This window comes from Cupressus sempervirens, chromosome 8 (genome assembly GCF_028749045.1).
Source record: "Cupressus sempervirens isolate cs-2001-9-10 chromosome 8, ASM2874904v1, whole genome shotgun sequence".
Taxonomy (NCBI): domain Eukaryota; kingdom Viridiplantae; phylum Streptophyta; class Pinopsida; order Cupressales; family Cupressaceae; genus Cupressus; species Cupressus sempervirens.
Window position 1 is genome coordinate 784596093 of NC_143125.1, and position 26602 is coordinate 784622694.

The window sequence follows — 26602 nt, forward strand, 5'->3', positions numbered from 1 at the left end:
ATGCCTAAGCTATTGACATGTTATTCTATAAGAAGATGAGGGTTTTGTCTGGACATATATCTAGCTAATAAACATTTAACTAGCCCTAACTAAATCATGGGACCCTATATCTTACATTAGGTAATCTCATTACTCTAGAGGGTTATCTAGTAGATAGAGGATTATTATAAGAGATTCTAGCACTATATAATATTGAAGACCCTAATTAGTAAACATATATTTGAACATAATCTTATAGTATCACATCCGCTTAGTCCTATATGCATATGATGTAAATTTCATTGTCAAGCTAAGTCACATAACATAACAATCAGGACAAAACAATAAGAAGAAAACCTAGCTTCAATAATCCTAGTATGCTAATTACAACTCCAAAAACCACCAATTATCTTTAGGGTTAGATAGGCATTACAATTTGTACTTATGCCCTAATATTAATAAAATCAAAATCTATTACTTAAAAAATATAATCTATTTAAAAATTATAGAATTAAAATAATAACTTAATGTACACGATTAAATTTTTTAATAATGAAATATAGTAATTACCCAAACTTAAAATCTAATTTTGAAATGTTATTATTATTTTAATTATATTTATATAATATAATTATATTTCACAAGGTAAAAGCTTGTAGCACAATAGTAACTTTTGAACCTCTTATTACCCATAAAAAATTTAAAATAATTTTAAAAATTGAATTTAAATTTTAATATAAAAAACTTAGATTTTAAAATTTAATATAAAAAACTTAGAAAGTCTAGGTAAAAAATATTATAGGAAATTAGTGGGACATTGAGAGAAACTTTTGTAAATAAGGAAAATGGTTGGTGAGATCATTTAGTTTTTTCTCTAGTTTGGACACATGGCCATTCCAGTTGGCCACTTCTCACTTTGAAATTAATGAATGCAATAAATTCAAATGCATAAATGCTTCCATTTCGGAATGACCTCAGTTCTTGCATGTCTTCCACTCAACAAGACTTGACATTCCTAATGGATTCTTTGGGAGCCTTTCAACTTCATCAATAAGCCATAGCCTTTTAACAAAAGTACATTTTTATTAAGTTAGTTTAAATAGAAATTAAAACAAATTATCAAATTATTATTAAAAAGATTTTAATTGTCAATAGGCCCTTGGTCTACTAGTGAAGTTGAAAGGTTCTTAAAGAGCCCACCATAAATCAAGCGTCTCCCTGAATGCGTGACTCCATCGATTATTGTTTTTTAATCTAGTTCGAAAGACAGAGAAAATGTGATTGCAATTGTATCCTATCTTAATAAAACCTAATAACATATCCACACTTCTGTTTTTTAACAGGGACCTAGTTAATCCAGAATGGTTTATGCCACATCGAAGCCCCTTCCTTAGCCCATAAGGCTCACAGGGCTCAGGGATAATATCCACCTCAATACTGACATGGCAGCACAAGGTGGCACTCTCTGCCAAGAATGCCGACAACAATTAAAAAAGCGAAGGAAGAGTTCTGTCATGTCCAGAACATTCCATAAAATGTCTCAACGTTAAAATCAGCCTTTCCCAATCGCCTTCAAGATGCGTTTCGAAGACGGTGGGAAACCAACAATGGTGGAGCCGCTGGTATAAGGAAAGTAACTGACGTTACCCAAAAATGGGTGTAAATTTCGGATTAGTGTCTCTTGAAACGCACACAATTAGGGCGGCTTAGTAGAATACCAATTCAACCGAAACCAGCGGTCAGACTTCTCCCCTTCCACATTACCCACTTCTTTTTTCCTTCCGCTTTCCCTGGCCATTTGAATTTGAATTATTCCCCATTGCCGTGTGGAATTCTACGACAAATCCCGGGTTTTTTTAACTCTTCCGCTCTCCTATAAGACTGGCGAATTCATGCAGCCTTGAGTCAGATCTGGCCTTCATACGAACATTGGGACTGTTTATCTGGGACAAGCTTTGTTTGCCTTTTTGATTAGGTTGATCTATCTACCTGCAACACCGCCAATTCTGATAAGAGATAAGGACAGAGATTTAAAAGATTGCCTTTGCAATTCTGTTTCTTGGTGCGGCGGTCGGTAAGCCAAATCCCATAAATGGGTCTTCTCACCCATTTCATTTCCTCATAGACACTCAAACTTCCAATAGCCACCTTAAGTTTCATACCTTCGCGCAATAAGAGCGTTGTGTTCTTCTTGCTCCCTGGTTGTATACTGTTTATTTAGTAATTTGGGGCTTATCCAGATACTTTTCATTGATTTGGGTGTGCTTAACAGGGGTCATTTTCAAATCCTTGCTATAAATTTCATACCATTGTTCATTAATTTTTTTTTGTTTTACGTACTCACTAGCTGATAAATTTGGGGAATTCCTAGTTTTTTTTATTTGGTGTATCCTTGAAGAACTTCTATTCCTATCTCAACTCTTTAATTTCGTACAGTTTTCGATTTTGCAACAAGAGAAAATTGCTCTCTGCAGTTTGCCTGTTTAAAGATCTTTAGTAACCCCAAGTTTTTGATGTGGGTGTCCTTAGGCTTTGAAAAATTAGAATCAATTGAGGATCCTTGTTGAATTCAGTCCGGTGCTGTTTCGGCTGTGATAAATCTCACGCATATTGGGCCCCTGTTGTTTGGTGGTTCAGGATAAAATCAAATTCAATTGAGGTGTTTGTTTTGATGATCTCAAATAGTTTGGAGCTTGTTTTTGCCTGTACAAGTGTTTCAAATTGAAGATCAAGTTCCGTTCCCAGGAAACTGTAGTGTTGGAAGGACGAGTATTTTTCACCAATCTGGCACAACATATTTCAAGGCTTGAAACAATAACCAGTGATTGGCAGAGGGTCAAAGGTATGTTTTGTGAACTACACTTGTCTTACTTTTATCATTTGAGTTCTTCATATGCAGAATTAATATGGGTTGTAATGAATGGTTTTCTAAACAAATTTCTCCTTTTTTTTATTAGTTGGGTTGTCTGTAGGATGGCTTAGTGTACCAAATAGGTGGGATTCCTGGATTTTTTTCAGGACAAGATTTGTATTAATCTGTCACTATCTTCCCCAATATACCAATTTCTGGCTTTTTTGCTTGCCTTGCTGTAGTTGTTTTCTGCATTAAAGAACACACAAATTCTGTATTTTTCTGCATGAAAGTCATATTATTGGTAAGAGGTCAGACCAAAATCAAGCTCCAGTAGACTCGAACCCAAGGCCTTCCAGAGAAGAGGTACACAATTTAGCGTTTAGGCTCTTGCCTGAAAGTAATTATAAAAAGTTCAATGACTGGGCGTGTTTGTAGGGTACCCCATTTTGAGCTTTTTGTAATAGGAGCAAGACGTAATCTTTCTTTCATCCGAACCAAATTCCAGTTTCATGTTTTATTTTTCCCCGTGTCGATATGATGTTTGAGAACCATATTAAGTGCACATATTATTGCTCTCTTCTGAAACCAAATTTTGGTATATTCTTATTGTTCTGTTCTAAATAAGATTTTTTTAAATTTATTTTTTATTTTTTGTGGTCACTTTTCTGATTTCGACCTGTTTATTTTGAAGAGGACTTTATTGAATGTATTTCCCAAAATGTGTTTTGCAGAGGCTTCGATCTTGGCCGGTTACACCTTGATCTAGGAAAACAATTTGTTGATATGATGAAGGTCAGTAGCAGCAGTAATAGCATGGAAGGAATGGAAGGTTTTCAAGGCAGTACTACTACTACACCGAAAGTGATACAGGATAGTAATGGCTTAGGTAATAGGAGGACTTCATCTTCTACAGATGCTATAAATCATTCTTGTTTAATTGTAGAATCTGTAGATCCCTCTCCAAGTGAGTGTGCGGCATATGAACAATACACGAGTCTCTTGGATCTCTCTGCAAATTGGGAGTCCAAGGAATGGCTTGATTGGCCTGCTGAGATGCTGGTAAAGCCAGCCTTGCAGTCCCTGGAGATGACATTCAGGTTAATTTCATCAATCCTGTGTGATTCAAGGCCTTATATTGACAAGGAAGAGTGGAAAAGAAGGCTTGAAACCCTAACATGTTCTCAGCTTGAATTGATATCAATGATTTGTGAAGGTGACAAGAATGCACCCGTTGTTCAATTGTGTGTAAGCAGTGGTGTTCTTGCTACCAATGTTGCCCAAGAGGTGTGGCAAAGGCCAGGGGCTTTACCAGTGGTTAGTAGAATAAGTGAAGAGAGCTTATTACCTAGGTTAGGAACGTGGAAAAGGGCTGAACATATGGTTTCTAGAATATGGCTTGCAATTGAATGCTATATGCAAAGAGCTCCTTTCACTTTAGGCATTGGGGAGCCAAACCTTTCAGGAAAGCCTATTCTTGAATATGACAAGATCTGCAAGCCAAGCTATGTGTACTCCTTCAAACAATCGTCTCAGTTCTTCAATACGGAGGATCACACAATTTGCACCGTCCATCAGATCTTTGAGGCCTGGATATTTGTAGCCAAATTTTTGCTGAAGAGAGTGCATGAAAGTATAAACAATGGAGATTCTGTAGGAGCATCCAGAGATTGTTGGGTGGTTGAAAGGATATGGAAATTGCTTGCAGACGTTCAGAATCTGTTCCAGTTGGTTGATCCAGATGATTTTCTCTGCCTCAAGAACCGAATATCCTCCATTAATGGTGGTATTAGTACCTACAATGGTGCATACTGCCTTAGATCCAATGCCCTGAGAAGCCTTACAGATGCATGCAAGGAACTAAGAAATCTTGTGCCAAAAGTTATGGATGTTGAGGCTGATCCAAAGGGTGGACCAAGGCTTCAAGAATCAGTCATGAAGTTGTTTCATTCAAATAGAAAAGATCAAGGTGCTCATCATCATGGAAAAATTCATCTGCTGATGGCCTTCCAAGCAATTGAAGCTGCGGTGAAGAGGTTTTTCTTCTCTTATCAGCAGCTTGTGATTGTTGTTATGGGTAGTGTTGAAATGAATGGATTTACAGCATATACAGGGGCTTCAGATCCTCTGACTCAGATATATTCTGAGCCTCCTTATTTCCCGAGTGTGGATGGTGCCAAGACATTCTTAAGTGATTACTGGTACCACAATCCTACAACCATGATGCACAGCATGCACAAACATGTTCATAGAGCAAATTAGGTGCAAGAAAAGAGCAGGATTGTGTTCATATACATCAAATCTATGCATACAACACACAAAGATGGCTTTTTGATGTGATTATATCCAAAGATTGAATCCAATGTAAAATTTTGTTTTCTCTTCACCTTCAGGGCTTTTATTCATACCCCTATGATTGAGTCCTGTTGTTGGTCAATTGCAGCTATAAATTCGTTGTAATGGTGACTATTTCTGTTCTGTACGATACATTTCTGATCATTCCTACCTTATAATATATAAATTTTGCAACTGCGTAGCCGTATATAGATTTTCCTTGTAGGCAAAGTTCTTCTAGGCAATTATAAATTAGGCGCGACCTAAGCTCCCTACAGAATGCATTATAAGACTAAAATTATTCTGTTTCTTTTTTGTCAGATCTGCTAAAATGCAGCGATGTTTTCCGCGAATTTCTTCATGTTATCAGGCCATGAAAAATTAATCTTGAAAACGTGATAAATTCCCGTTATTTTCGAATTTCGAATCGTGATGAAATTAAAATTCTGTCTAATCGCATCTATTACATTATCACGATATCTGGAAATCTATTCCGACGGTAAAATTATTACGAATGCATTCATTACTTGACAATGCCCTGACGGTAAACTCATACCGCAAAATTGTAGAAGAAAATCACAACGCAAGATTGTACAGAAGTATAATCACCGTACTCATCTATTTAATTAAGGCATTTAACCATATATAAGAACCCACAGATCTATCCATGATGACATTATGGAGTTCATAAAACAGGGAAAGAGGGAAATCTATCAGAAGTAGTGATTCGCATGAATCTATCTATTATGAGAATATCTGATAGATAGCAAATAATTATGATGAGGTAAAATAAATAACATGATATGCAAGAACTTTTTGAACACCTTGCAGTCTATTAGCAAGAGAGAGCATACATGTTTTGCACTTGAAGTGTTTATTCTGAATCTTAAAGAGTATAATCATTTCCACATATTTCTTTTAGAAGGACCAGTATTGAAAGGGATACCAGTAGATCTAAAATACCTCTTGGTCCATTCCAAAGCCATCCTTTTTCGAAAATTCACTTAGGAGGAAGTTTTGACCAACCAAAACTAGTGGACTTGTGAGGGGCAATTTTGGAACTTGAAGCAAAATAGGAGATCTAGAGTCTATGCATTACATTGTCAAAGTTCAATCTATTTAATTCTAGAAACAATGATGTATCATCAAAAAATCGGACATTCATAAATTCTTCATTATTGGGTAGGGAGATACATTTGATAGGGGGCCCCAATTTAGTGGCTCTCAAAATATAAAACATAACATTAGTTGCAATTACAAATTAACAAAGGAACAATAGGGAATCCTTGTTTGATGGACCTTTGAAGGGGGGCAGAGTTTGAGATATCACCATTGACATCATTCAGAGTAGAGGAGTCCTTAAATATAATAGAAATCCACTTGCAAAAGAAACAAGGGAATCCAAAGGCTTCTAACATACCAATAACAAAGGTCACTCAATTCTATCATAATCCTTCTAAAAATATGGAAGAATCATCCCTATATTCTACCTAGAATACTTGGCCCAATTCAAAGCCTCCCAACTAGTTATCAAATTCTCCAAAATTTATCTTCCTTTGACAAAACCAGTTTGAATGACAAATGATTCTACTAAGGATGTTAGCAATTCTTCTAGCAAGTATGAGGCCCAAGTTTAATAATTGGGGATATATTATCCTTCATCCAATCAAAACTATTTTAGACCGTATGGTTTCACTAGTGTCCCTTCGGTCACGCTCTCTCATATTCCATTGAGATTGGTATTTTTGGAGATCATACAACAATTAGGAGAGATTCAAGAGAAGTATTTTCCACCCAAGGACAACAATGGCCTCCTCTTCCTAGAATTCATTGTATTTCATCATTTATTTATGCTTAGGGGTGGATAGAAAAATAATGGTGAGACATTGATAGCATATAGGATGGAGGTAGGTCTTTCCAGAGTGAATGATGCTGAGGGTTTTTGTGAAGTATTTGGGAAAAGAATAAAGAAGGAAGTGAAGGTGCCTCATAAGTTTTATTTCCCTGAGGAAGTTATTAGAATAAGTTAAATATCAAGGCATATGATGAAGTGGAAATGTTGACTTATATATAAGAAGATGATTGATGAGATTCATCAATTTGATGCTAAATATGATCCTTTTTTTTCCATAAAGATTGTGGTCCTAAAAGTGAAAACCTTGTTTGATCATTTTGGTGAGGTGTATGCGACCCTAAGAGAAAAAATGGGTAAAACTAAGAAGGCTAAAGTTGTATTTGTATAATTTACTAAGGATCTTGACCAACTAGAACAAAATGAAGATCAAACAATTCTTGATGGTGATATTGAACATGGAGGTACGAAGTTGGAATTAGTGAAAATAAAGAGGAAAGAGAAAGAAATTATGGTACATCAAAGAGTCCTTAAGAGGAGATGTTTGATCAATGTCATAATCCACGAGGCAATACACCATAGTAGAAGGTCCCCTTCTCCTCCTTCTCTGCCTCCACCTATTCCTTCACCTGCAAAAGACCACCGTGAGATAATCCCAAAAGAGGATCCTGCAATTAAAGATGTAACTACTATTCCTGTAAATGAAGAGAAGGGACAAAGTGAAGAAGTGAACAAAGATAAGGATCAGGGCATTACCTAGATATATTTAGTCCCTAAATCTGAGGGGGATTTTGAGAAGGAAGTGGCGACTATTCCTAATGATAAGGGGAAGGTACTGTTAGCATAAATGCTGATGGTATTCCTTTGGGGGAGTATACTAAGTTTTGGAGAGCATGTAGCATGATTGACACTGTTGCCCTGATTTTCACCTAGCCAAGAAAATATGAAATACCCTGTGAAAATTAGGAAGAACTGTATCTAGGGTTTTTGAAAATATTCGTCTATCCTATGAACAAAACCCTAGCAATGGTCATGTCATGAATTTTGTTGAAATAGTCATAGTTGACATGCAAATAGGGATATATGAAAAATATTGAATATATGTAGATATCCCTAAGTTCTTTTCATATTATATAGTCTTTCCTTTATGGTTTTCAAGTTGCGATCTTGCGAAATTGTCTTGAGCGCAACATCGCTACTTAAAGATCACTAACCTTGTTGAATGTTGTGAAGGAGCAAAATGGTCTATCATCAGTTCAACGCGGCTTTGTAGCTGTTAAGGCCGACTGCACAGTTTGTGGTGTGAAGAGGCAAAAAAGTGTGCAACATCGCAGCTCAAGCACAACAGTTAAGAAGATAAGTGGCGACGTTGCAAAATAATAGAAATAAGCTTTTTAGTGTGATCGTAGGCAAGACAATTGCTAAGGGATAAATAGTGGTGAAGGCGTGATCAAGGTCAGTATGCAGTGGTTCTCACATCTTTGCAGGATCAAGTGGCAAGTTAATGTTCAGGTTTTCGAAGGAACTGCCTGGTCAATAAAAGTAATTAAGGTTCATTCAACATCACTCTAGCGAATAAAATTAAATAGGCAATCGATTTTAAGTTGGGACTATGCATTCAGGGTTAATCACAACAGTTAAGGCCTATGCATCACAACATTTTGCTAAACTATGGTTAGTGCTGTGAAGGAATGAAAAGCTTGAGAACACATCTTTGCAGGTCAGGAGCTATAGTTGGGAATTGCAATTGTGAGCTTGCGAACGAGGATAAATGTTACAGTTAAAGTGACCATCGCATCTTCGCATGACTTCATTTGCTGTTAGAATGTTAAGTTGTGATGTTGTGAGATGAAGAAAGTGTTAAAGAAAATGATCAGCGCAACATCGCATGGCTAGAATGAGCATCTTCTCTGGCAGTCCCAAAGAAGCGAACAAGGCAAAGATCAAAGCTATCTTAGCTTTGCAAGTATAAAGAATGTTAAGACCTAAGCCACAACAAAGGTACGAAATAATTAATAAAAAGGGCATCGCTTAATTGCAATAGTTAGTAAAACAAAATGATGACAACTGCAAGGTTGCGATAAAGGTTTAAATTATGAGATCGCAGTTTCACAAGCCCATGTAGTCAATGAAGAAAAGTGGTAGCAAAGCTGCGAAACAACTAAAGTAGCACTTTCGCATGGTCATAGCTAGAGTTGATGAAAGGTAGAAAGCCAATACGAAGTAGTGATAAGGGTTAGAATGAAGGTCTTTGCAAAATGGTAGGTCAACATGGTCAACAAGGAATACAATTGCAATGTTGTGATAAAGTGACAAGGTGACAAGTCCAACCTATTAACGTGGCTCTTGTTAGGCAGTCAGCTGGGATTTGACTGAGGTGGCAGAAATTACTATTCGATTTTTAGGTAGAATAAGGTAGAGTTTCGCAATTGTGTGTTTCATTAGTGGTGAGAGATTTTTGATCATCGACAACCACTTCTTGGTGTTTCCCATGCTTAATAAATGTAAAATATATTTTTCTATGGCCATGGTTATCTATCTACTCTCCAAAGCATTCATATCCGCCACCTTTTGTCATTTTTGGGGTGATTTGCTTGCAACAATTTTGATTTTTCTTCTAAGAGGGTTTTCCATCATTTTGATGAGATATTTTTGCAAGTTTGTTGTGCCATAATGATGGGATTTGATTTTCAGCTAGAAGAGAGTTGTTCTTCAGTAGTAGATGGAAGAATTTCAAGTGGACACATGGCAACACAAATCTTATCTGGGAATTCTTCAATTCTATATAATCTCTTCTTTTCTTTTTCTAAAGGGTTCCAATTTTTATTATTGTGATACCACAAGGTTGGTTCCAGTTTTACTATTGTGAGACCACCATTCTTAGTTATTTCTCTGTATGAACAACACTGTAAATTCTTATGTAGATTAATTTAATGCAATTGTCCATTTTGTGTTATATGAGTTTGTTGCATATATTTGATGTATTGCTTTCAAGGAAATTAATACAAAGCTTTATTGAAGATTTCAATCTAAATTTTGTCTCCTCTTTCATGGGTTTGTAATTTGCTGCGATGTATGTATAAGGTGCATATTGTCTAGTTATAGCTTGGCTTTGAAGTTATATGCCTTTGTGTATTTTTCTATTGGGTCAAGGGCTCGAGTAAATTGCTTGATATGCATAGACAAAGTTGTAGGGATCATGAAAGGATTTGATAAGTATGAATTTCGTTTTGAAAATAGATGTCTTTTTGCAAGGTGAATGGATATATATGATATTTGGATATATGAGTATATTTTAGATATCCTGGTGTATGTTCTAACTGTTAGGATAAACCACGGACAGAAATAAAAACTACATGCAAATATAACCAATAACAGAAAATAATAGAACACACAGAAATGAACACAAGGCACCAAGATTTAATGTGGTTCACCCAATCCCTGGGCTACGTCCACCAAACAGCAAGTCCGATCTTATTACAATCCAGTGATTACAACCTGATTACAATCCGTAATCCCTTACAGCTCAATACCGCCGCAAGAACCAATTTCGTATCACAAAATTATAAAAATACCCAACCCTAAGCCCTTTTATACAAGTATTAAACCACTTTAGGGTTATAACATGTCGGCCATAATATGTCGACTACTGCCCAAAAATTTTTTTTGCCCCACTATTTATGAAGTATGTACAGTACTTTCCTGATCAGTCACCACAATCTAACAATCTCCCACTTGGGGACTGATCAGGCTCCACACTAAACAACAATCTCCCACTTGGAGACTGATCCTGTAGCAATACCACTACCACATGGGGCTCCCACTGGATCAAACCATCCTGGACTCTACTGTTCTTCCTATCTCTTCAAATCTTCATACCAAGGATTTGTTTTGCTGCCCCCAAATCCTTCATAGCAAATGCATGTGCTAACTGGCGTTTTAGCCCCTTAACATGATGCATGTTAGACCCAGCTATAAGCATATCATCAACATATAAACATAAAATAATGTAGCTATCATCATCCAACCTCTTAAAATAAACACAGTAATCTGAATGACACCTATTATATCCATGCTCATGCATAAAACTGTCAAATTTCAGATACCATTGCCGAGGTGCTTGCTTCAAGCCATATAAACTTTTCTTCAATTTGCACACTAAGTTCTCCTTACCTTTGACCTCAAAACCCTGTGGCTGAGCCATATATATTTCTTCATCCAAATCACCATGAAGAAAGGCTGTTTTAACATCCATCTGCTCTAAATGCAAATCTTCAGTAGCCACAAGACTTAAAACAATACGAATAGAAGTCATTTTAACAATAGGAGAAAATATCTCATCAAAATCAATGCCCTTTTTCTATGCAAATCCTTTTATAACTAACCTGGCCTTAAATCTTTTCTTACCTCCTTCCTCTTCTTTCAACCTGTAAACCCATTTATTCCGTAAAGCCTTTTTACCTGCAGGCAACTTGCACAAATCCCATGTCTTATTTTTCAGCAAAGAGTCCATTTCATCTTTCATTGCAAACTCCCACTGAATCTTAGTATCCACCTACACAGCTTCATCATAACTTTCAGGTTCACCAGCATCAATAAGTAAAATAGAATACAAAGAGGGAGAAAACCTTTGTGGAGGTCTAATTTGCCTTGTTGAGCATCTAACATTCACTGGTGTGTGTGGTATTTGTTGTTGCAGTTGTTGCACATCATGAGGAATGGCTGGAACATCAGCTTTTGGAGTATCATCCAACACTACATAATCATCTTCTTTCTTCTCATGTTGCTGCAACAGATCTTTGTACAACACTTTCTCATTGAATATGACATCCCGACTTCTAATAATTTTAAGATTTTCAAAATCCCAAATCCTATAACCAAATTCATTAATGCCATATCCAACAAAGACACATTTCTTTGATTTAGCTTCTAGCTTGGTTCTATTTTCAGAGTCTATATGAGCAAAAGCTTCACAACCGAAGGTCTTGAGAGAAGAATAACTCACCTTCTTACTAGTCCATGCTTCCTCTGGAATACCACAGCCCAAAGGAGTAGAGGGACCTCTATTAATCAAATATACTGCAGTATTGACAGCCTCCGCCCACATGTGTAAGGGCAACCCAGCATGGAACCTCATGCTCCTTGCACGCTCCATTATAGTCCTGTTCATGCGTTCAGCCACTCCATTTTCCTATGGAGTCCTTGGAACAGTTTTTTGTCTACGAATACCATTAGTGGAGCAATAATCTTCAAATTCATGATTGCAATACTCACCACCATTATCAGATCTGAGACATTTTAATTTCTTACCAGTCTCATTTTCAACCAAGCATTTCCATTTCTTAAAAGTTTGAAATACATCAGATTTCTGTCTAAGAAAATAAACCCATACTTTTCTAGTTGCATCATCAATAAATGTAACATAATAATGAGAGCCACTAAGGGAAGATACCTGAGCCGGTCCCCATACATCTGTATGCACAAGCTCTAATTTCTCCTTTTTGTTTTCCTTCCCTTTCTTTACAAAACTCACTCTCTTTTGTTTTCCATACACACAACTTTCACAGAAATCCATATTCACACATTTTAGACCTGGTAAAACTTTCCTTGAATGAAGTACTTTCATACCTTTCTCACTCATGTGCCCAAGTCTATTGTGCCACAGCGCTGTATCAGAATCTACAACAGCTATTTGTTCTCCCTGCTCAACTGCAGTAATTGTTCCTGAATATTCATTTTTCTCTGAAACAATCAAAGTAGAAGGAACAATATGACCTGTACAAAGATATAAGGTGCCTACTTTCACACCTTTTGCTACTACAAGGGAACCTTTTGAAACCTTCCAATTTTTATCATTAAAAGTAACTACACAACCCTCATCACCGAGTTGCCCTGCTGAAATTAAATTTCTACTTAGTTTTGGAACATGTCTTACCTCATGTAGTAGCCAATGATTCCCATTCTGCAACTTAATCTTAATTTTTCCCTTTCCAACAATCTGACAGGGTTCATTATCCCCCAAATAAACAAGCCCAAAATCCCCTTGGACATAATCAATGAAATAACCTCTATGAGGTGTAGCATGAAATGAAGCACCAGAATCTAAAACCCATGAATCATCAACACTCTCTAAAGACAGAAGCAAAGCATCCTCTTCGGATTTGTTACTTACCACATTTGCCTCCTTGTCTCCATCTGATTTATCTCCTTCATTTTTCTTTCGATTCTAGCAATCTTTCTTTTTTGTGCCCTGGTTTCCCACAGTACCAGCAATCATTTGGTCCTCTCGATTGAGACCTCCTCCCCTTTGACTTTCCTCTTGATTTCCCACAATTTTCAGAGTTACTTCCTCTTTCAGTCGTTCTGCCCCTACTTTGTGCATTTAAAGCACTTCTTGATGTAGATCCACCTGAGGATTTTCTGCGAGTTTTCTCACTTAAAATAACACCGATCACATCATCATATTTTAGGGTACTAGATCCAGGAACATAATTACTCACCGCCATTACCAAGCCATTCCAGCTTTCAGGCAAAGAACACAAAATCAAGAGAGCCCTAATTTCTTCATCAAAATTGATACCCACAGAAGATAATTGACTAGTAATAGTATTAAACTCATTTAAATGATCTGCAACAGATCCACCTTCTGCCATTTTCATATTAAATAAACGCTTCATGAGAAATACCTTATTTGAAGCGGAGGGCTTTTCATACAGTGTCACTAGGGTTTTCATCAAATCTTCTATCGTCTTTGCTTTTGTAATATTAAATGCCACCGATGGTGCCAAGCATAACCGAATGCTTCCGAGTGCCTTTCTGTCCAAAAGATCCCATTCAGCCTCTGACATAGTTCCCTGATTCTTGGCTTTTCCTTCCAACGACTTCCATAAATCCTTCTGATATAAATAGTCTTCCATTTACATCTTCCATAACTGGAAGTTCTGCCCATTGAACCTATCAATCCTCAACTTACCCTCATCTGCCATCGCTCCCACTCAACTGTGAGACTCCCACTTAACCGTGAGACTTTCCTGCAGAGGATAATTGAAAGACAACCTTGCTCTGATACCACTTGTTAGGATAAACCACGGACATAAATAAAAACTACATGCAAATATAACCAATAACAGAAAATAATAGAACACACAGAAATGAACACAAGGCACCAAGATTTAATGTGGTTCACCCAATCCCTGGGCTACGTCCACTAAACAGCAAGTCCGATCTTATTACAATCCAGTGATTACAACCTGATTACAATCCGTAATCCCTTACAGCTCAATACCGCCGCAAGAACCAATTTCGTATCACAACATTATAAAAATACCCAACCCTAAGCCCTTTTATACAAGCATTAAACCGCTTTAGGGTTATAACATGTCGGCCATAATATGTCGGCTACTGCCCAAAAAAAATTTTTGCCCCACTATTTATAAAGTATGTACAGTACTTTCCTGATCAATCACCACAATCTAACACTAACTTAGTTTATGCCTGATGGATAAGGGACTGATCAGCTTGGAGATTGCATGTTTGTTGTTGTTCATACTGGGTTACGCTGAAACTCAACATATTGATCAAATTCATTTCTCTTTTATGTTGAAGAGCTAAAAAGAGTTACCCTCACTTAGCTTGTCAAGTTCATAGGTCATGCTATTAGCTATCTCATGTCTATGTTGTTTGCATAAGCATATAAGATTCAGGGGTTTTTATCTATTATATAGATTTAGTTATATGCTTTGACACTGGTACCATATAAAGAATCTGAGGTCCACCTACCTAGGTTTTGCAGAGCCTGAAGTATAAGAAGGGTATAGCCTTATAGTTGGTGTTGGTGTCTGAATAAGTATGTTGAAAATGAGAATTAGCTACCCCTAGATGTATTCTATTCCTATCAGTAGGTTTTTGAAATATGACGTTTTAAAACACCAATAGACATGTCACATTCATGACTGTGTTTTTCATTGATGACAACATAGTCTGCTTTATGTGAAGACTGGCATAATAACATAAATAGATTGTGGTTGTACAGACATAGGTTTGATGTTCAGGTAAAGTGCAATCAAGGACTTGTTCTACATTGTATCCTAATGATAAGATTAAGTGCATGTGACGTAAGTCGAAGACGTACATAAGATATGTTTGATTTACAGAGAGAAGTATAGAGACAAAGTACTTGATAAGTAGTTTTTGATGATTGGATTGTATCTTCTAACAAAGATAGAACTAGGATATGCGAAGTTATATAGTTACAAAGGATAGTTTGATGATGATGTCAATGAGTGTGAAAGTATTAGAGTCACATGTGTGAGAAGTTGTTAAGAGTGTGAGCCAATAATGTCATGTGATTGCGAAATAATTAATTATCTTATTGTGGTCCTATTATAATATTTGAGAAAGCCTCAAGACTGACTCAAGGAATTGTTTTGAGGACATAGTATAAATGAACAATGTTTTCCTTGTTTACCATATATAGAGGATGCAAATGTGATCAAGTGCGAATAAGAGCATAGTGTTTGGTAAATGCAAGTAAGTGATCCAAGGGATTATTGGATGTGAAGTTGGTGATTTGGTATTGAGATCAAAAGGAGGAGAAGTCTGGTCGACAAGATAGAGGAAGATAAAGTACAAGTACACTTTATATCTATTATTTTGCAAAGAATAATACAAAGATCATTTGGATAGTGGGTTCATTGTTCTTGCCCCTGAAGCTTCTTGGATAGTGGGTCCATCCGCCTTCTACAAATCCTAACAGAGTTGGCACAACTCCTAATAGGGATTCAAAGTTTCCTAAGAAAGACTGATATGCATTGAATGTATTTCATAGACTCCTAACAGGGTCCATCCTCTAACAAGGAATATTTATATTAGTATATCATTTTGTGGGTACCATCCCTACAGGGGTTTCCCCTCTGATCAAGGGTTTCTCTAGTTAACATATCTGGTGTTATTGTGTATGAGTATCTTGTCATTGTTGTTGATTATACTTCTCATAAGGTTAAGGATTAATAAGGTTGATAATTATAATAATAGTTGGATAACTGATTCACCCCCCCCCTCTCTCTCAGTTATATTCATGGACAATATAATCTAATAGGTACAAGTGAGGCACTAGTAAAAGTAAGGAGGAGGAAACCACTTAGGTTATTTTTGTCCCTAAATATGGAGAAGATGATGATGAAGTAGATGATAAAATTGTTATCCCTAATGAACTAATGAGAGAAGAAATTCCTTTGACTCTAGTTTCCCAAATACATTATTTAACAATGCATGAGATAAAAGGCAAGGTTCCTAGAGATTTGAGGATGGTGGCATGCTATGACTTCATGTTTGATGACAACTATGTGAATTCCATCTCCTTTCAAAAATTCCTATGGAAACAACACATTCATGAGTACACCCAAATAATTAAAGATAGAAAGAAATAAATGCCTAGTGTTCCTGAAGAGGTAATCACAAATGAGGTCAATGATGAAATAATTCAGAATCTTTAGGCAATCACACTAGAGGAATGAAGAGAAATTGTCAAAAATATGGGTGTGCTAATCCTACGAGGCCAAGACCATGCTGATGTGGTAGATTTTGATGCAATAAGAAATAACATGCAACTGTATAGATTTGAACCTGAAAAAGTCAACCAAAGCATGAGTGAAATTTACTATAGAAAAGACTATGCTACCCTAGCTATTTATTCCTTGTCTACCTCCAAAGAAAGAATGGAAATGGTTAATGACATTAGTGTAAGGAGAAATATAATTTTGTAGAGGGTTGGAGAAAGGGACATTGATGAGGTGGCAGGAGGATATGTAGGGCATGCATTATTTGTAAAAGGTTGTGCAGATCAAAGTAAAAAGGACTGTGAGGACTTGTCACAAAGGTACAAACATGTTAATAAAGAGTATGAAACTTTGTAGTAATTTAGAAACCCAAGTTGATTTGCTAAGATAAAGGTTGTAGAGTTGGAGGTTGCTAGATAAATTGGTGAAGCTGTTGTCCCTAGACAATTAAAACAATGCATGCAATGAGGGATGTTGACACCTCATCTATTCATAGGATTATTGATGATGATGCTAACAAGGCTTTGGAGTCACTGCACTACAAAGTTTTTGAGTTGGAGAGAAATGATGAAAAAAGTAAAGCGAGTTATGAGATGGACTAAAGAAGTATTTTTTAGACAACTTTACTTTGCTTGCATGAGAAAGTAAATGTTTTATTTCTTGTAATTCATGAATGCTATTCTTTGTTACAAAAACCAATAAGAAAGTTTGATAACATTAAGAAGATTGCTAGGCCAACCTATGAGAAGTGGGTTGCAGAGGATTGAAAAGATGAAAGCCATTGAGCTAACATCCAAATTTGGTGCAAAGAGATCTGCATTGATTCCACCAACTACCAGGTTGGTTAAGTCTTTGGTTAGTTTTTCCATTTTACTAGAGCATATTAAAGACATGATGATTCAACTGCAAAGAGGTTTTGACAAACTAGAAGATACTTTATTGCCACCTATCTTGGATAAAGACAAGAAAATGAAATAGTATCAGGTGTGGCATGATGACACACTTGAAAGAATAGACCAAGCACTTGATCAGACACTCTTGGACTCCAATATGGAGTATTTCAAGATTTACATGGGTAAAATATTTAATTCTTGGATATATTAAGAGAATTTAAAGAAAAAGGTTAACCAATGTGCTATCAAATATAACCCATACAAAAAGTTGTGGATTAGATTTTGGATTTTAATTGGCTAATAGATAAAGAATATGATGTTACAAGATAGAGTTGTTGTTGCACCAAAAGATTGAATTGTCAATGCTTGATACATCCACTAGACTTATAGAACATAAGAGGCGGTTAAGCCATGTCACAAATCTAAAAGGCGAACATCGGTGGTTAGTCCAACAACCCCCCTAGTGGTATTTGAGGAGATTCAAACGTGTGACCAAGATCTATTACCACTTGTTACAAGCAAGAGTTGCCATTGCAAAAAAAGATCGACCAATCAATGCCTAGTACAACCACTAGACTTATAGAACATAGGAGTTAGTTAAGCCATGTCACAAATCTCAAAGGGGAACATTTGAGGTTAATCCAACATATGAAGCATGGGCACAATATTGCACAATTTTGGATGAGTCATCTTTTGAGGCCCCACCCTTGCAACAACCTAAATAGAGGATTCCAAACTTGTTAGGAGTTGTGCCAACCTCGTTAAGAGTTGTAGAAGGCAGAAGGACCCACTGTCCAAACAACTTCAAGGGCAAGATCACAAGACGCACTATCTAATTGGCCTATGTATTATTCCTTTCAAAATAATAGAAATAAAATTGATCTTAGCAACTCAAATACTTTCTATATCCTCTTACCATGCCTCTTTTGTACAAAACACTTCTCAGATCTCAATACTAGATCTGCAAACTTGCATCACAATAATCCCTTAGATTGCTTGCTTGCATGTACTTGATACTTCTTCCATTTGATACTCATTCACTTCATACACATTAAAATGAAGGTTTTTTTCTTCTTTTATACCAAGTTCCTAAAACAATTTATTGATTCAGCCTTGAGCCTTTCCCAATTATAATTACAATAGGACCTTATTAAGATAATTACATTACATCTTTTTAGAATTACACAACATCGTTGTTAACAGTCTTTGCAAATCTTCTACATGTGTAACCTCAAAATTCAAATACTCATTGACATCATCAACATGGTGTCTTCTACCTCAATCTAACTTCACTCATCCAGTTTCTATCCTTGTTGGGAGATATAATCCCATCATCACAAACTTCTTCTTAGGAATTTTGTCTACAAATTATCTTATGTAAATATTGAATAATTATCAGTAGTCTTTATTTTTTTGCATGTACACTTAACCACAACATCAGGACACTTTGTAGAACACATCCTTACTCTGCATAACCTCATCTACAATCCTCTATTGCACTAATACAATCTCCATCTGCTACTCTGTCAGTCTTTTCAAAATTGACACTTATGTTGCCATCAGTGACACACACAACCATGAATGCAACACATAATCATGCCACCAATCTTCCCAATGCTCCAACAATGCTAGGATAATCCCCCATAGGAATATAATCAACATTCATGCTAACAGTGACACATGTCCCTTTCCAAGGTTTGAATCTTATTACAATCCTTGCATATAAAAGGATTTCCAAGACTTGGAATAGGGGTCTAAATTTCATTTTTTATGACTACATGTCATAGTTTTTGCTAGTCCTTTCTATGTTCCAAGTGTTATATTTTTGTTGTGCTTTGTGAGCCAAGTTAAATGAAAGTTTTTCATTACTTCTCTTTGTTATTGTCATAAAGTTTCACTTATGTATGGTAATGTATTGTTTTCTAGGAAATTAATACAAAAGTACTTTATTTTGAATCTTGTCTCCTCTAGTATTTTCTGGTCTTCTAAATATTTTGAGAGAAATTCTCAAAAAATTAGTTGCAATTTCATTAAAATTGTATATCATTTCATAATTTTCTTTCTATTTAATGAACTGAATAAATTCTTATATAAATTGATAGAGTCATTGAGATGCAAGAGTGGTTCATATAAGTATAGGGTTCAAAATAGTTATCTGATATACCATTTGCAAGGTGAATGAATAGATCTAAATATTCATAGTACACTATATTGACTATGTTGACATAATTTGGATAAGACATTGGTCAAGTTGAGGTGGTCAAGAATTTTTTCTATGCTTTACATAGCATAAAATAAAAATTAATTATAATAATATTTGTTTATGCTTTTAGAGATTGAGTGTAGAACTTCTCTTTGCTTGTGGGTTAATAGATTATGTGAGCAATTGTTACATTTCTATTCCTACTAGACAAGAATAGAAGAATTGAGGTCGTATATGCTTTGTTTGGATTAGATCTGAAGTGATGTTATAGAATAAAGTGACTAATCCTAGGTGTTCCTACCTAAGTTTTGCAGAGATTAAAGAGTAAGAGGTGGAATTTACTTGTTAGTTGGTCCAAGTTCTTATTAAAGGTTTTGAACATTATTTGTTTAAGTTTCTTGGCAGCTAAATTTTTTCAAACAAGAAGCTAACAAGAGGTAGTTTAGGGGTTTGAGTGGAGAGAGAGAGAGAGAGAGAGAGAGAGAGAGAGAGAGAGAGAGAGAGAGAGAGAGAGAGCGCTTAGGGGATAGGGATCACACAAAACTCAATATTTAGGGGTTAGAGAGTGATTAGTGTAAGAGGTTAGAGTAAGGTTTGAGAAAAGAGAGAGAGAGAGAGGTTAGGGGTCAGTGAGAGAGAGGGGAGGTGAGGAGGGAGAGAGAGAAGTTAGGGATTAAGAGTAAGATATAGTAGATAGAGTTAGGGGTAAGGGTTTAGAGAAAGGTTTGAGATGTGAGAGGTTAGCGAGGTTAAAGAGTGAGAGAGAGTTTTGTCTCTTTTTTTGAGAAAAAAATCCAATGGAGGGGCACATTTTGTGAAATTAGTGTTTTTTTGCAATTGCCCTCGATGTAGGCAGAATTTGAATTTATTTTTTCAAACTATTAGAATTATGTTTTTCATAGGTATACATAAAAAACAAAAATACAAACTTCAAAATCATTTTCATAGTCGATTGTGTGAAAGCTCCCATGTGAAAGGTCTTGATGCAAAAGATCTTAACTCAAATTCCTATGTGAGACACTCAAGGCTGAAAGATTTTCAAATTCTAGTAAGATTTTCTCATATAACTTAGATTTGGTAAGATTTTTTAATTCCATCTTAACTGATGATGGACTTATTTGGGATTTATTTTTTGGTTTATATGTCTATTATTTTTGCACTCCACACCCAAAAATATTACTTCCTCTCATGCAATCACTCCATCCTTATCCAAGCTTGATAGAACATTGTAACCCTTTTCACATTTTTGAAACACAATTTTCCTAGTATCCACATGCCTCCCTTCATCACATGCTACCTATCAAATCAGGACCACCAGCAAGGGAGATGGATTCAATGTTGGTAGGTCCCCCTTAAAGAGATAGGTCCCTCTACTTCAATACATAATGTTTATAATGATAAAGAGATCAATGTGGGAAGATCTCCCATACCAAACCAGATAAAGAGATCAATGTAGGTCCCTCTAATCCAATGCATAATCTTTATAATGACATGGGTTATGATATTAACCACTCTGTTTCAAATTCCAAGTTGAAAGATTGTTGAAAATTCCAATGCACAAAAACCTTCTCTTAATTATGTTGACAGTCTTCACACCAAGCTTGGAAATGATTGGAACATCATAAGAGCAGAAAATTATGCACTAAGAATAGTGTATCCCTTGTTGCATTTGAACAATACAATTCATGGAACCAATTATTTTAGAATGACTTCCTATCAACACTAAGTTGTAGTACAAATGCAACCCCCTAGCCCATTTGTACAATGCACCCATTCCATGACATTCAATATTTCTGCCTAAAAATTAATTTCCCTAGCCTTTGCCTAAAATTTATTTTCTATTCTTATAGATTCTTTTCCAATTGAGGAAGCCAAATGATCAACTTTTTCAAAGCTCTTAGTCATATTTTGAATCACTAAGATAAAGATATGTATATTTCTCCTTGAGGCGATCTTCCTTTTTATTGATCTCATCATATCTCCCAACTAATAAACTAATGGATTCATATGCATCACAATTAATGTCATCAAATAACATTCTTGAGCCAAGATAATAAAAAATTCTTGAATCATAAAATAGGATTGGTAGCCCACCCTTAAATCCATCCATTCTTTGAAAATAACATTCTCGAACCAATTTCCTAAATTTAACTTATGTTCTTCATTTGTTCCCATACAACATATAGTATGTTCCCTCTCTTCCTAGCCCAAAATGAGAGATTTAGAGTAGGTCATGGAAATTCACCAAAGCATAAAGAAAGACTATTATTGTCAAATAATTTGTATAGTTGGAAATGCACTAATGGATACATACGAAAAATATAGAAGAATAGACAAGGTCGATTATTGTTTTACAAAATTCTTTAAAGAGATGTCATCTCATGGAAATCCATGATTGTGAGACATGCACTAAATGTATATATTAAATAGAGTTTTTTTGGACTTGTAAACAAATGAAATTGGTGATGGTAGTTGTCAAGAAATATTTCACAATGTTTTTAACATGCTTCCTACCCGTGCTAAAATGGAAGCTTGGGAACAAGGTATGAACATCAAGCTAAGTATACTAGTTAACTATGGAATCTTCCTCTCCAACAACCACAATGCTATCAAATATAGAATCATGTATCTAGATGGTCTAGAACGGGAAGACCTCTATAGAAATTGGACCTATAGTTAGCTCATATTTAAACCAATATCTAGACTGCAGAATGTCCCCACATAGGTGTTGAAAATTGGTTAATGAAGATATGAAATTTTTGTCATTTATGGCTACACATGATGTACATTCTTGCAGGAAATCTTAGAAATAGAGATACTTAGCTTTTTGGTACTCAAAAAATTGTCTAAGTATGAATTTGGTTTACAATAGTGTATTGTTTTGTATGTAACTTATTACTGGTAGAAATAGTAGTCCACTAATATAATTGAGGGGGGTGGGGGTGAATTAGTTATATAAGAATATTTAACCTTTTAAACAATCTCAACCATTTAATTAAAGTAAATAATAACCATAAAGAGATGCACATACACAATTACACCAGATATGTTGACTAGGGAAACCCTTGATTAAAGGGAAAACCCTAATGGGAATGATGCCCACAAAATGATGTACTAATATGAATATTCCTTGTTAGAGGATGGACCCTATTAGGAGTCTATTACAACACTTAGTACAAAGAATCCCTGTTAGGAGACTTTGAATCCTTGTTAGGAGATTCCAACCCTATTAGGAGTTGTAGAAGGTAGCTAAACCCACTGTCCAAACAACTTCAAGATCAAATCAACGAACTCACTGTCTAGTTGATCTCGATACTATTCCCTTTAGAATAATAGATGTGAGATAATCTTTCACTTCTTCCTCTATCTACTACATTGGACTTCTTCACCTTCAGATCACACAATTAGATCTGGAACTTAGTATCCATCATAGTAACCCTTAAGTTCACTTACACGCATTAGCAAATCACTCTACTCTACTGCTTCACAATTCACAATTCTTCTCTGCTTCTAGATCTCAATCATGATGTCAAAAACTTAGAAAACATGTTTCCTTTATACCACACTCAATATTAAATCCTTGAGTCGGCTTCACAATTTGTCATACATTAATTAAATGAAATACACATTTAATTAATACTGTCAGCTCACAGTTATACTGAAACTTTCACACGTGCGACTTCCATACTTGCACACTTACTAACATCATTAGTGGTTAGTGTATTACCTTTAGTTAACTGCGCAATCCTTCATTCCAAATATAATGCATTGTATCAATTATACAGTAGAAACTATTTTCCCAATGCTCTATTTCCATGTGGTTCTCTATAAATCATTAATATTTTTCATACTCTGTCAATTCAAGTTTTGCACACTTGCCCATGTGTCCAATACATACTGTAGTATGTGCTGGTAACTGTGCATAAGAAAATACTTAGTGTAATGTCCTTAATACAAATATCACAGTCTGTTGCTCTATCAGTCTTTACAAACTCATTACTATGTTGTTATTAATGACAAACATAGTCATAACAATGTTTTGTAATGCTCCCCCATAGCATCAACATTCATGCTAACAATCTCCCCCTTTGGCATTGATGGCAACATATATGAAAAACATCTAGTTCCAAGAATACCAATAAGTCTCTTCATCAATCAGATCTTGCTTCATGCAAATCATTTATTGTAACACTTCTTCCCCATAGTACAAATTCTCTCCAATGTTTTTCATGTTACTCTCTCCCCCATTGACATCAATGTCAAAGATAGTACATAAATGGTTCAATTATTTGAACATACAATAATCTATCAACACGGCCACAAGCTAGTCTGTTGCTTTACAACTTTTGCATATATCTCTATAAACACCACACGTGTCTAAAGACATTGTTGCATACCAATTACCTATTAACAAGAGTCCTTGATTGACTCTGTTCATCACAGATACTCCCCCATTGAGGAAGCATCAACATTTAGTCCAGTATAACAATGGTGCTATTTACCCTGAAATGATGCACTTTTGCATCTTCTATTCCGAACTAGGCAGGGACATAACCCCAAGCATACTTCTTAGGTACACAAATGTATCATTTGGTAAGGCCTTTGTGAAAATGTCTGCAATTTGTTTCTTAGTGTTAATGTACTCTGGTTTGATTTCTTTCTCAACAGCTTTCTCTCAACACATGATATTTTATGGAAATATGTTTAGTCTTAGAATACAAAACATGATTCTTAGACATGTTAACAGTACTTGTGTTATCAAAGTAAATGATAATAGGTTCTCTGAATGTAATTCCAGTATCCTTCATCATCTGCTTCATCCATATGAATTGATTACAATTGTTTGCTACTGCAACATACTCTGCCTTTATAGTACTTTGTGAGGTACAATCTTGCTTCTTGCTTAGCCAAGAAACTAATCTTCCTCTAAGGAAGAATGCTCCTCCACTAGTGCTTTTTCTATCATCCTTATCTCTAGCCCAATCAACATCTATATAAGTGCAAAGAGTGAAATCATTGCTTCTATCATACCAAATGCCATAATTTGATGTCCCTTTCAGATATCTAAATATCGTCTTTACTGCTGCATAGTGATATTCTTTAGGATCAGCTTGAAATCTTAGCACAATTCCAACAACATTAGTTATATTTGGTCTGCTACAAGTCAGATACTGCAATCCTCCAATCATAGATTTGTACTTCTGTTCAATAGTAGGTGTCTCATCCTTGCTTGATAACTTGTGATCAGTTACCATAGGAGTTCCAACAGGTTTACAATCTTCTAGACTAAATCTTTTTAGAAAATCTTTTAAATACTTTGTTTGAGAAATAAAGATACCTTCTTTGTTTTGAACAATTTGCAATCCTAAGAAAAATTTCATTTCTCCTATCATGCTCATTTCAAACTCATTCTTCATGTCTTTTGAGAATTTTTTGCTGGCTTTGTAATTTCCTCCAAAAATGATGTCATCAACAAATACAATGATTATTAACAAACCATCTTCTATTTCTTTTAAGTACAAGTTACTATTTGCTGTTTCTTTAGCAAATCCAAGTTTTGCTAAGTATTTATCCAATCTTGCATACCAAGTTCTAGGTGCTTGCTTTAATCCATACAAGGCTTTCTTTAATTTGAAACCCATATCCTTCTCTTTTGTCAAAGGAAAACCTTCTGGTTGCTCAATATAAACTTCTTCTTCAAGTTCTCCTTTCAATAATGCTGACTTAACATCCATTTGATATACCTTGAAATTCTTATTTGCTGCATATGCCAAGAACATTCTGACTAATTCCATCCTTGTTATAGGTGCATATGTTTATGTTAGATTGTGGTGACAGATCAGGAAAGTACTGTACATACTTCATAAATAGTGGGGTGCGATTTTTTTTTTTTTTTTGGGCAGTAGCCGACATATTATGGCCAACATATGGCCGACATGTTATAACCCTAAAGAGGTTTAATACTTGTATAAAAGGGCTTAGGGTTGGGTATTTTTCATTATGTTGTGATACGAAATTGGTTCTTGCAGCGGTATTGAGCTGTAAGGGATTACGGATTGTAATCAGGTTGTAATCACTGGATTGTAATAAGATCGGACTTGCTATTTGGTGGACGTAGCCCAGGGATTGGGTGAACCATGTTAAATCTTGGTGCCTTGTGTTCATTTCTGTGTGTTCTATTATTTTCTGTTATTGGTTATATTTTCATGTAGTTTTTTTTTTAAATTTCTGTCCGTGGTTTATCCTAACAGTTTCCTCAATCAATTCTTTCTTGCTGAGAGTAACCTTTGCATACAAGTTTTTCTTTGTTTCTTATTACTTCTCCCTATTCATTCATTTTATTTCTGAATACCCATTTTGTTCCAATCACATTTTTGTCCTTTGGTCTAGGAACTAATTCCCATGTGTCATTTTTAATTATCTACTAAAGTTTTTCCTCCATTGCTTTTATCCAATGATCATCTTTGATTGCTTCATCCGTGCTCTTTGGTTCTACTTGAGATATTAGACATAGTTCTTCATTAATTTTGCTTCTTGTCATTACTCCCTTTTCTTTACTTCCTATTATTTTATCAACAAGATGATTTCTTATCAAATTCCTATTTGGGGTAGGAGCTACTGCTTCAACTCTTATATTAGGTACTTTGCTTTGTTATTCTCTTACTACTTCAGTTTGCACATTATTCTGCAAATCATTGTTAGTTTTGAGAAATAGTTCATTGCCTCTGTTGCTCATCCCAGAATGATCATATCCATCAAATTTGTAATCCATCATCTTTTCCTTAGTGCCAAACTTTTCATCAATTTTAACATTTGCGCACTCTACTATAGTTTTTGTTCTATAGTTGAAACATCTGTAAGCTTTGCTTTTTAATGAATAGCCAAGAAACAATACCTTCATCACTCCTTGGATCAAACTTACCGATATCATCA

At 35.5% G+C, this 26602-nt stretch overlaps 1 pseudogene across 2 annotated transcripts; it reads left to right on the forward strand.

Annotated features, from left to right (window-relative positions):
- The first annotated feature begins 1886 nt into the window (after nucleotides 1-1886).
- On the forward strand, nucleotides 1887-5359 carry LOC149544748 (nematode resistance protein-like HSPRO2 pseudogene; annotated as a pseudogene). Of its 2 annotated transcripts, XR_016355068.1 has the most exons (3): nucleotides 1887-2053; nucleotides 2509-2821; nucleotides 3565-5359. The product of XR_016355068.1 is annotated as a nematode resistance protein-like HSPRO2 pseudogene, transcript variant X2 (transcript). The 2 variants fall into 2 exon arrangements; XR_016355067.1 differs by having other exon boundaries at nucleotides 1887-2821.
- Nucleotides 5360-26602: the final 21243 nt, after the last annotated feature.